This window comes from Aethalodelphis obliquidens, unplaced genomic scaffold (genome assembly GCF_003676395.1).
Source record: "Aethalodelphis obliquidens isolate GAN/ISIS:26980383/991018 unplaced genomic scaffold, ASM367639v1 scaffold4, whole genome shotgun sequence".
NCBI lineage: Eukaryota > Metazoa > Chordata > Mammalia > Artiodactyla > Delphinidae > Aethalodelphis > Aethalodelphis obliquidens.
The window spans coordinates 42,856,112-42,869,090 of NW_020837948.1; the positions used below are offsets into that span (position 1 = coordinate 42,856,112).

General features: G+C 35.2%; 1 long non-coding RNA gene across 3 annotated transcripts in view; it reads left to right on the forward strand.

Moving 5' to 3' along the window:
- LOC113617336 (uncharacterized) overlaps nucleotides 1–12,979 on the forward strand; it is a 249,525-nt gene that overhangs the window by 146,353 nt on the left and 90,193 nt on the right. For all 3 annotated transcript variants that reach the window (XR_003431600.1, XR_003431598.1, XR_003431599.1), the window contains one exon: nucleotides 3,995–4,054. This is a non-coding gene — a long non-coding RNA (uncharacterized LOC113617336). The remainder of the gene's footprint in view (nucleotides 1–3,994; nucleotides 4,055–12,979) is intronic.

Here is a 12,979-nt window from a genome sequence, read left to right on the forward strand (position 1 = left end):
TTTATTTGCATAAAGTTGTGCAAAATGATCTCTTAAAATTTAAAAATATCCCCCTGTTTAAATGGTTATTTCTCCTTGTCATTTCTTAAGTTTATGTACTTTCTCATTTTTTTCCTGTTTAGATTAGCTACTGGTTGATGTATCTTATTAAAATTTTCAAATAACCAATTTTATTTATTGTCTTATTTTTCTAATTCTGACTCATTAATTTTTACTTTTCTTCTTTTTTTCAATTAATTTTTCTTTTTCCACCTTTGAGCGAGAAGTTCGTTTTATTTTTTTGTATTTCACTTCTATCAACATAAATATTGAAAGCAAAGAATTTTCCTATGAGCATTGCTCTAATTTTATCCCACAGATTGGATATTTGTGTAGTTTATATTAACATTATTTTAGAGATTCTGTGATATACGTTTACATTTTCTCTTTCCCCTCCAAGAGTTAATAGAGTTTTCTAAGTGGAAGGGTGTTTTGCTTCTGTTTTTATGATTTTGTTATTAATTTGGATTTTATTTCATTGTGACCAGAAAATTCTATTTATTTTATTTCTACTTAATATAATTTAAGCTTTCTTTAATGAAATAAAGCTTTCTTTGTGGTCTAAAGATATCCATGTTCCATACACACCAAAAAAGAGGGTATTGGACGAGGGAGGCATATGGAGGCTTACTAGGTTTCTCAGTTTTAATTGTTCCCTCTTTTGTTGCTCTAGTGGAGTGTGAAGGGCTTCTATTTTTTAAGGAATACTCTTCTTACTTTTTACCTTAATTATTTTTTATTTCTGGTGTGTCTCCTGATTCTTTAGGCTGTTTTGCTTCAAAGGGACCTTCATCTGCATCTATTTCCTTCTTTCATTTACCTCTAGGGGACACTCTAATTGCTACATAAATCCCTTCCCAGAGAGTTGCCTTCCCCCAAACTGCCACATCTAGTGTGCATACTTTTCAAGGGCCTTTCTTTTGACTTTCTAGGAACATTTGCTTGGGTCATCCAGGTCTCAGATCTCTCAGTATTTCCCACTCAGGATAGGACTATCTCTTTCTGTAGTGGAATCTTGTTGATGTTATCTCTATTTTGCCACCATTGGGACCCCTAGCACTCTTTTCTTCTCTTCTTCATAGTCCCCACCTGACTGTCAAGAATGAAGAGTTTGAGATTTTACCCTACTTGTAAGCTAATCTGACAGTTTTCTGGATGCTGGTAGAAGACACAAGACTCCTGGATCAGAGCTGAAGAACTGTTTATTACTCACAGCAATAGCAATAATTAGAGTATCAGTATTATTTTTGCTAGTTCTCTAAACCTCAGTTTCCATAGAGCAATGAAAAGAGGGCCATAGGATATCTGCACATAAATTTGGACGTGTTATAGGAGGGGAACTCGAAGCTTTGTACATCCCTATACTGGGCAGTAAGCATGCCATCCTGTGTTCCAGATGGTGATACTGTATTTATCTTTCAAGGCAAGCCTGACTTTTTTTTTTTTTCCAGAAAGAAACACTATCTCTATCTTCTATGGCTGTTTACTATAAAAACAACCTTACAAAGATAGTCTGAAATGAAGTGCAATCAATGAGTTGCTCACAGAACACGTAGAATCTCGAGACCTAATGTAGAATTGTCTCCCAACATTTTCTACCTTGGAGGATTCTCAGAGACTGCCTGTGCTAGAGTCAGGTTTTCCCACTTACATGTAAATTGAAGTTTTAGTCTTTTCTATTTGTTCTGCTGTTGGCATGGGATACAGATGATACTATGTGCTCTTTTCATCCCAAATGGTTTTTGGAAGATGCTGGTGATTCAAACTTAGGTGGCAGCCATTATCCTACAGAACTCTGGAAACCCTCTAATTACTTTATTTAATTTCACAATAAAAATAATCTACTTAATAACAATAATTATATAAATGTTATATATTGTTTTCAAATTTTTGAATCCATCTATAGACAAAATGTGGAAAGCAAAAATAAATATAGAATAGAATGTAAATATTATAGACTTCAACAATATGAATAAATGTTTAGCCAATAGAAGTTGGTAGAAAACAGGTGGCAGAAATGGATATGTAGATGTACTAATTTCCTCATCTCATACAGTGCATAGTGAATGGATATTGTCTAAGAATAGGGAAAAAGACTAAGCAGAGGATTGAGGTTAACATTTCATGACAAAATGTTGCTACTAGAAAAATTTATAAAACATGACGGACAAAAACAAGAAGTGGGAGGAGGAGAGGGGCGAGAGGTAGGTATATAATTGGTTTAAATTCTTTATTTTTCATAGTGGGAAGTTAGTAGATACTATCTGAAAGTGATAAAGACATAGAATTATAAATATTAACATATGGTACTAATCACCATAAAATAAGTAAAACAGAAATCATTAAAATAAGTTGCCTCTGGTAATGGAATAGGAGATGGTTTGGGAATGGAACATTTAACTTTTTATTTTATACTCTTCTGTACTACTCTGAATTTTTGTTTTAACAAATATATGCAGGGTTTATAATTTAAAACAGTTTTATAAACTAAGAAATTAAGGGCTGAGGATTTACCTCTAACAAATGTAACAACCAATGAAAAAAGTCACTAGAAGGTAAGAGCCTTCTCTACGGAGACCTCTAGATTATGATTTGCCATAATATAGAATCCACAGATTGTTCGCTCAGGACACATAGTCAAAGGCCTAAATGAGACATTATATTTATGGCCTTGAGCTAGAGAATGAGAGACTGGATCAAAACCAAAACACACTGTATAAGCAAAGGATGCCATTTCCTAGACTGTTGTAAATGCAGCTGTGATTCAAAAGAAACTCTGAGACTCTCACCTACTTTGAGAACATGTAAGGCTAGAGGCACCCAATACTGAAATTGTGCAGCTTAGAAGTGGAGAGGGAAGATAAAATACTATACACAGTCGATCGTACTTATTAATCCCTGGAGTCTTATCTTCAGCCCCACATGCATTATCAAATGAGGCCTTGTCTCTCTAGTAGAGCTTTTTTAGAAAAGTGTAATAAGCAGAAAAGAATATGTCCTACTTATGTTTCAATTTCAGTCTCTTCTCACTAGAATTCTTGTGCTACCTAAATACTCTTAGGCTTACCTTTTTCACTAGCAAAATGCAAATGATAATCTTCATTTTATAGGGTTGTTTTTAAAAGTTAAATGAGATAGTGGACCCATGCAGCCGCTTTCTTAGCCTCATTAAGCTGACTTTGGTCTTCATTACGTAAGATTTAAAGTAGGAGATTCTATATTGTTAAAATCAGAATACTGTGAGTACATTCATTCTTCTAATATTTATTGAAGGATTACTATGCACTTCACTGTGTACTACATTAAGAGCTGGGATACGATTATGAGAAAAACAGAAAAGATGCCTGTCCTCTAGTATCATACAACAAATTGCAAACCAACATAAGTGCCATGAAGGAACTCAGTTTTATGACAGCAGATAGCAAAGAAACAAGGTTTAAACTAAGCAATCAGGAAAAACTTTCCAGAGAAAGGGATAGTTGACCTAAATACGAGGAGTTAATAAGAATTGTATAGAAAAAGAAAGGAGAGTTTTCTGGGCAGAAGGAGCAGTATGAGGGACAGTCACAGACATAGGAGCAAACTGTGACAGCGTCAAGGAAGCCAAAAAGACCATCTGACTGGCTTGGAGAGTGCGGGGAGAACAGTGCGGCTGGGGAGAAGGGTGTACTCTTTTTGGTTCCCAAAAATACCTAGTACTTTGCCCTGTAAACGTGTGATACAAATGTGATGAAAATAATAGTCTCTGAATTGTTAAGCACTTTTTCTGTGTCAGGCACTTTACAAGTATCAAATCATGTAAATTCATCAACCCTCAAGACACTCTTGCGAAGTAACTACATCCCTGTTTAACTAATGAGGGAGCAACCAGTTATGTTGTGGAGCTTAGATTGGAAGCCAAACAGTTGTTAGTTTCCACACTCTTAGTCACTATACTGTAATTAATGCCTTTCAGGTATGAAGGAGTGAATGAATGAATGAAATCACTTTGATCCGAGATCCTGCAGACTGAAATGTGAGTATGTTTTCTTTGGATTTTTGTGCATTAGCTTGATGACTTCTTGCATTTGGTGAGCACTTTATTAACAGCTAACATAAAGACCACTACTGAGGACTTATGTGCCAGGCACTATGCAAAAACTATGCATGCATTAGTTCAATTATTTGTTTATATGCCCATAAACCAAGTTAGTCTGTGAACTTATTGAGATGGGGGCCTTGGCGTATTCATCTTGGTACCAGCAGTACTTGGCCTACTGTTTGTCTTCAGTAAACCTACTTTCTTTCTGTCTTTTCACTCCATATTTAAGTGCAATTTTAATTGCTTAAGTGCGGGGAGAAGGAGTAGTTGACCTTTTAAGAACTTCCTGGAGCTGTAATTCTGAATGTCCAATCAAACTGCTATTGACTCAAACTACTTTTAGTAGTAGCAGCAGGCCCAGTTAATTGAAAGATTGTCCTTAAATTCAAAAAAACCTGATGCAGAAAGATGCTTATAATTTTAAGCCAAATGTACTTTCTCTAAAATGTACTTTCACATGCCTAATGAAGTTGTTTACTTTGATACTCCATCCGCATTGAAAAGAATTGGAAATATATATTTTTAAAAAGGAGATTCTGTTGCAATACTTTTATGATTATTAATCTGGGTTCTAATCCACCTGAAATGATTCCATCCTCAGGCATGCCTCGGGCCAAAACAATGTGAGGAGAGCTAGGGCTGATCACAACCCCCAGTCTTCCATATCCTTCTATTTATAAAACTAACATCATAAAGAGATGTTGTAAAATATTGAGGTTAAAATTAGCTCCAACAAAATAAATTCTAAACATATAACGGAGTATTAAAAAAAGAGATGGCTACAAGTCAAATCACCTACAGTTAAATATATACATATTATATATTACTTATAAAGCTATTAATCCAATTTAACAACATCCAGGGCATTTATGTTAAGAAATTGCCAAATAGCACTAAGTAGAATTTACAGAGATGAATAAAAAGCATAATTATGAAGTAGACTTGGGATATTCCAGTTGGTAAATGAGGCTGTGAAATTGCCTTTTGTTAAAAGAAGAGTATTAATGACTATGTTAGTACTTGACTAGTATTTTATGACACTTAATCTGCTATTATGTGAAATGCTTCATACATTATCCTATATGATAGTTTAGAAATAGTTTTAATGCCTATTTTATACCTTGCTAGAGAATTACAATCTGTTGATACTGAATATCTGTTAGAACAACTTAAAAATGCAATATGTATGATTAATGATAATCAAGAGAAATTATTGAAGCTTGCACAATTTCCTTTTAATAAGTGCATTCTGCACAAGTTTTGGTGAGTATGTAATATCTGATCAGATGGAAAACTTTATAACTTAATAGTCACCAACACACACATATGCCAAAATACTCACGATTTGATAATAACATGACAGAGAGGGCAAGAGAAACTTGATGTCTACCAATATTTGCTTTCAGAGAAGCTGAATTTTGAAAATAAAAGAGGTACACACAATATTACTTGCAAAGAGAAGCTTTGTAAAATAAATTTGCATAAAATTAGATGAGAAGGTTATGTTGTATTATTCCTTCTGTGGTTCTCCACAGGGTAGCTGTGTCTCTCTTTGGTTCCTCTCTGTGGGTTTATTCCACGATTTAGCTCTTAGTTCTTTGGTCTCTTGTTGTTTCAGCTGCTGTGAATTTAGGGATTACATCTACACTCACATCTTCAACTTTCATCTTTATGTGAATAACACTTACATCCTACGTCTTCAATCTTGGCCTTCAGAACTTCAGTATCCTACCCCTTGATTCTGGTGGAACATTTCAACGTGACTCCTGACTAACACTTCAGCTTATTTAGTGTCTAAAAATGTATGTGCCATTCTCCCTGGCTCCTCTTCTTGGCATCTCTATTTGTCAATAACCCCCCAGCTATCATTCCAGCACAGTCCCGGAGTGCCTATTTCTGTCAGAATGGCCACCTTTCTCCCACACCCAGGTCTGAGAATCTCAGGGTATCTGCTTTGCCCATGCAACGAATGTTAGTGTCATAAGTACCCGATACTGTGGTAGTTGCTGGAGATAAACAGATGGATAAAACCTACTCTCTGCTCTCAAGGAACTCACAGAAGACCTACACCTTTGTTTTTTCCCTATGTCATTAACCGTATTAGACTCTAGTGTGACACTATGTGAGCATGTGCAAAGGCCTTGGGCCTGGAATTGCTGGAAGAATTCCATAAGAAGGCATCCTAGGAGAGTCTAGATTTATACAAGTCTGGAAGGCTAAGCTTCCCATAGAGGATAAATGGATGGAAGACTTTGCAGGCAGAGAGATTTACATAACAAGAATTATTTTTTTCTGTAATTCTTCATATATTTTCTCTCCTCCCTATACAGTGCTAAAAGCTATATGCTCATGACTGGCCTCAGCAATTAAAGTTCTGGTTTTAGGCTTAGTCTTCCTCATTCCAACCTATACAAGACAGATACATTAATTTTCCCCAAATCTGTTTACATTCTATAATGTCTTATCATAATAAAATTCAGAAATCTTAAACTGAAAATCAATGTCTATATAGTCTGACACTAAATTCCATTATAATTTTTTTCCTACTGTTAGGATGCGGTGAACAACAAATAAATAAAACAAGAACTCCAGGAAAATTTATATGTTCTCCAAAAGGGACCTACTTATTTTTTTCCAGTGATTCTTTGGGGATAGTGTAGCATATCGTTCTGGAGTAAACAGACCTGAGTTCAAATCCTGACTGTGGGGCCCTGGGCTAGTTTGTAACCTCTCACTGCATTAGGGTCCTAATTTGGAAAAGGAGATGATACCGTTCATAAATATATTGTGTGTGACTCTGGACCAGACATTGTTTCGGCACTAGGGATATTGTGGTTGAACACATCCCAGCCTTCTTGGAGCTTTCATTAAATAAATAAATAAGTTAATAAATGATGTATATTTTGACAATCAAAGTGTCATGAAGAAAATGAAGCAGAGTAATATGAGAGAGAGAGAGAGAGAGAGAGAGAGAGAGAGAGAGAGAGAGAGAGGATGGCAGTGGTGGGAAGGCTGTTTTAGCTGGAGTGGTCATGAATGGGCTCATAGTGGCACTAATCTCATAGAGTTTTTGTGAAGACTATAGGAGTCAGCAGTGCCAGGCACACAGTAAACCCTCAGGAAATCTTAGCAATTATATTATCTTTGTTTTTAACTCCTCTGAATCTCAACTCATACTATTCTTCCCACCTGGAATGTGCATCTTCCTCTCTGCTCATATCTTGTAACTTCTTCAGGGCACGTTTGAAGCTCTGCCTCCTTCTCAGCCTTGCCTCCTTCATAGTCTTGCATTATGAATGTCCAAATCCCAGGAATCAACAATACTCTGAGTTAAAAGTACTCGCAGATATTTGGCATTCAATCACGTGCATCTCTGTAACCTCTCTTCACATATTATTTTGAATTTTTGTATTGTGATTTAACTCCCCATATATGAATATTTGTTCTTCCCAAGTAGTATATAAGCTCTCCAAGGACAGGGCCAGACCTATGTTTGGGACTTAAAAAATAAGGGAAAGATTATGTATGTTAAAGAGATTTAATAGATATTTGCTGATACATTAACAAAATACTTTATGACCTTGACTATAAGCTCCATTGTAGAAGGAATTATGCTGCATATGGAGTTATGTGGCCTGGGGACCTAGAGATTGGTATGGGCAGTTTAGATCAATATTTAGATTGGCCTTCAAAGTTCAAGGATATAAATTCACAAAAAGTCTAGATTGATGGCTTGTTCTCCCTGTGAAAATGTTTCGTGTTTTGCAGCACTTCAATAAAATAATATTGTATAAGCTTATTAAAATATTGCATTATAACACAAAGATGATGCCACATATCATGTGTTGAGGAAGAGTAATATTTACGATCCTAATTTAAAATACAGTTTATTTAAAGAACATACAATTTGAAGAGAATGGGAGTTTAGGCTGTACATTATTGCTTTGCTGTGTGCAATAGAAGCTGGGAGAAAAATGGCAGCCACGGCACTTTATGTCTACAGGTATCATTTAGATGAAGCTATGGTGTCTGGTTCATTTCCCAAATTGTATAATTGCAGCCATGAAGAAATACTGAAGTTTCCTAGTGTCAAGGAGTCAATAACATCATCTTTGTAGACAAAGCACAGCCCATAAATGCTAACATTTCTTTGTGTTGTTCTGTGTAATTCTCTTTTTCATGAAATGAAATCTAACCCACCAGAGCAAACAAACACTGCACCAGCTTTTCATAGACACAGCCAGGGCAGGGCAAACAATTATTCAGCATCTGAGGCTCAGTTATATTTTTTTAAGCTTTTGTTTTGTTTGTTAAGAAAGGCTAAGGGAAGATGAAAGAAAAAAATCTGGACAGATACTTGAAAAAAAAAAATAAGAGCAATAAAATTTTATGGTAGAAAAAGAAACTAAGGAAAAACCAAAGCGTTGAAAATAAAAACCATCGAAAAACCCATCATCCAGAAATAACCATTAATCTGTTATTGTATATTTGCTCACATTAATTTCTATACATGTATGTATATTGTTTTATAAAAGTTGCATTCTATTTAAAGTGTTTGTGACCTGCTTTTCCATTAATAATGCACTGTGAACATTTTCCATGTCACCAAATACTCTGGAATGCACTCATTTTTATGGCTACTTGGATCCCTTATACAGCTGTACTCGAATACATTTAGCTAAAACCCTGTTTTTGTTTATATTTATTATTCTTTCAATTTTATTCTACACAATACAATATAGCTTGAAGTTTAACATATTCTTAATTTTTCTTCTGATTCTTGCCTTTTTATTTCAATTGTGTGTGTTCATGAATACACACACATACACAAACACACATTAGGCATAGCTCTCAAGTAAGTACTAGCATTCAGCTATAAAGTTATCAATCCATGACCCTTTATGTGAAAACTTTGGGCTAGATGTGCTATCATAATTTATAATTTTTAGCATTTAGAGAGTGCATATGCCATGTATAATGCTCATGGCCGGGGGTGCTGGGGCAACATCAGGAAATCACACTTATAAATATTTCTGAAGTAAAATGTATGAGTATTCACACTAAGTGGATAAGTAACTTCATGGAATTTGAATCAGATTTTGCTGCCAGATGAGTTTTTGAATCACCTTATGAAAATGTTTTTCAGATCTGGTTGGATTTTAGATTGTGGATAAAGGATTGTGAACCTGTAATTAATGATAAAATGCATTTCCAATGCAGACTGATATTTAGAGTCAAATGATGAAATTATACTACATTTCACATGTTACACTGTTCTAATTCAATAAAATAGTATTAAAAATTCCTAGAGAGGAAAAGCTACTTAATACCTCTTTTCTTTTTCTCTAAATTTGCTCTTAGGAATCCTTCTTGGTCTAAATCTAACTGAAGTCACAAGAGCTTCTGAGTTTCTTAAGAAGCACACTTTTTTCTTTTTTGGTGGCAATTAGCCCTAATCTAGTATAATCGAATTCTGTATAGTATTATTTATATACTATAGTGTATAAAAGTTTATTATATATAAACTTTTCAGAGTAGGAATTATGGTATTTAAGAATACCAAGCAAAACATACAAAGATGAATAGCAGGTAGGAGAACAGAACACCCGATTGAATGTTATACTAGCTGCCTGACATGTCCTGAACAGGACTTAGAGGAAAAGCCCCACCTACCAACACAGAGGATAGAGCCGTCGTCATTAACAGGATGCTCACACCAGTGGTTGTACAAAATTGTGTCTACTGGGGGACCCTACAGGATATGCAGACAGGGATCCTCTAACTGCTGTGGTAATGATCCCAAATAAATGCCTATAACCACAACGTGGGACACCCAAGGTGCAGCTTTTCTGAGCATGTGCAGCAGCAGCAATAACGTGAGAGGAGAAATAGGCTCTGAGTTGCTGCTTCATTGAGCATGTCCCCGGTCTAGCCTGCAGCAGTAGAATTAAGTTTTTCAATCCCAACAGAGACAAATGGAAATCCTAATGCTCCTAGGGATAAAGTGAAGGAAGATCAAATGGGCAAACGAGGCATGTTTTTTTCTTTTAAATAAATGGATTAGGAGGATGCAGTTACTACTTTGTACTTAGAAGTGTATGGTAGAAATTCCATGGATTTGGAATTTGCTTCATTGTTTCGAAATAACCAGTTTGGGGGAGACTTCCCTGGAGGTCCAGTGGTTAAGACTCCATGCTTCCAATGCAGGGGGTGCCCGTTCCATCCCTGGTCAGGGAACTAAGATCGCACATGCTGTGCGGGCCAAAAAAAAAATAATAATAACCAATTTGGAACATCAGTATTTCTGTTTAAAAGCTTAAAATGTCTCAGGAAAAAATAAAGAATATTGTAGTCCAAATATCTTAATCTCCTCAAGGGGAGAATTGCTTGTCCCCAAACCAAGAATTATGAATTATGGTTAATAAACATAAAAATCGTAATCCAAATGTAAATGAATAGATTGCATTTCTCAAAGGAAAAAATAATGATACAAATGCTGTATTATTAAAATATGTTAAAATATTATGCTATATTATTATATATTATAATTATTATTATATAATCCTGTTATCTTTAGACAGGACTTTCCATAATAACTGTGATCAGTGCTTAAAGCAGAAGGGTCTGCAGCCTGATGACAGGTCAGAGATCCACAGAACCTCAGGGGACATGCTCCATGAGGTGTCTGAGCAATAGATGTGAAATTAAAAAAAAAAAAAATGGAAATTCATTTTTCTTTGCCTTTGTTCACTGTCATGTACATTAAAGTCTGTAAGCTTTCCAGGGTGCACATGTAACCTTCCTAGGTAAAATTTTATGACAAATCAATAGATGTTTGGTATCTTTTGTCATAGGAAGTATATGATCATTTTTGCAGAGGAAAAAATGAACATGTGAAAATAAGTTCAATCAATAAAACATGGGATTAGTAACATATGATTAGTATGTAAGTTATAGCATGAGTAATGCTGATCCTAACTAATTATCTTTGAAATTGTCATGGCAACTCTAGTTCATGATTGTCTCCAGGGACTGGGAGTTGGAGGAGAATCTCAGGTGGAGAGGACTGGGCATTGTAGGAGTGGGGGAAGAGCGGAGAGAAGTCGGGCCAGGCAGAAGGATGATAGGAAAGGGGAATGTTGGTTAACTAAGACTGGTTTCATTCGATGTGAGCTGCACACAGCTAACAAGACATCAATGCTCTTACGCCTCCTACTGTAGCTGTCTCTATGTTGTGCATGACGATTAATATATCTTTGGGTCTCCAAAGTGACTGATTTGATTCCATCATTTTTAGAGGCAAAGTTTTTGTCAAAAGGCACACCAGTAACTTCAAATAAGGTATTAAATTAACTATGTATTATTTACTGCAAGTGTATTTTTCTGATATAAATCTAATTTATGCAGCAAGATGAGAAAAACGTTCATTGCCATTATATATTGTTTAGGGATGAGGATGACAATCTGTCACAATACCTCTGTGAGTCCAGATTCTACCTAATTAATTCTTTTTGTGATGATAAATTTTATTTTATGCTTTACTTGTATTTTATCTCATATAATATAAATGTAATAGTAAATGAATATAATAAATATATATGAACAAATTATTTTACAATTTAATTTCATATTATGATTCAAATTTCAGTCACAGTTTTTCTAACATGCTAGCTCTCCTAATATTTATTTATTTATTTATTTATTTTTTAAATCACATGACCCAACTTTATTTTTTTAATTATTTTTTATTTATTTTATTTTATTTTATTTTTTTACATCTTTATTGGAGTATAATTGCTTTACAATGGTGTGTTAGTTTCTGCTTTATAACAAAGTGAATCAGTTATACATATACATATGTTCCCATATCTCTTCCCTCTTGCGTCTCCCTCCCTCCCACCCTCCCTATCCCATCCCTCTAGGTGGTCACAAAGCACTGAGCTAATATCCCTGTGCCATGTGGCTGCTTCCCACTAGCTATCTATTTTACGTTTGGTAGTGTATATGTGTCCATGCCACTCTCTCACTTTGTCACAGCTTACCCTTCCCCCTCCCCATATCCTCAAGTCCATTCTGTAGTAGGTCTGTGTCTTTATTCCTGTTTTACCCCTAGGTTCTTCCTGACATTTTTTTTTTTTCTTAAATTCCATATATATGTGTTAACATATGGTATTTGTCTTTCTCTTTCTGACTTACTTCACTCTGTATGACAGACTCTAGGTCCATCCACCTCACTACAAATAGCTCAATTTCATTTCTTTTCATGGCTGAGTAATATTCCATTGTATATATGTGTCACATCTTCTTTATCCATTCATCCAGTGATGGACACTTAGGTTGTTTCCATCTCCTGGCTATTTGTAAATAGAGCTGCAATGAACATTTTGGTACATGACTCTTTTTGAATTATGGTTTTCTCAGGGTATATGCCCAGTAGTGGGATTGCTGGGTCATATGGTAGTTCTATTTGTAGTTTTTTAAGGAACCTCCATACTGTTCTTCATAGTGGCTGTACCAATTCACATTCCCACCAGCAGTGCAAGAGTGTTGCCTTTTCTCCACACCCTCTCCAGCATTTATTGTTTCTAGATTTTTTGATGATGGCCATTCTGACTGGTGTGAGATGATATCTCATTGTAGTTTTGATTTGCATTTCTCTAATGGTTAATGATGTTGAGCATTCTTTCATGTGTTTGTTGGCAGTCTGTATATCTTCTTTGGAGAAATGTCTATTTAGGTCTTCTGCCCATTTTTGGATTGGATTGTTAGTTCTTTTTTTATTGAGCTGCATGAGCTGCTTGTAAATTTAGGAGATTAATCCTTTGTCAGTTGCTTCATTTGCAAATATTTTCTCCCATT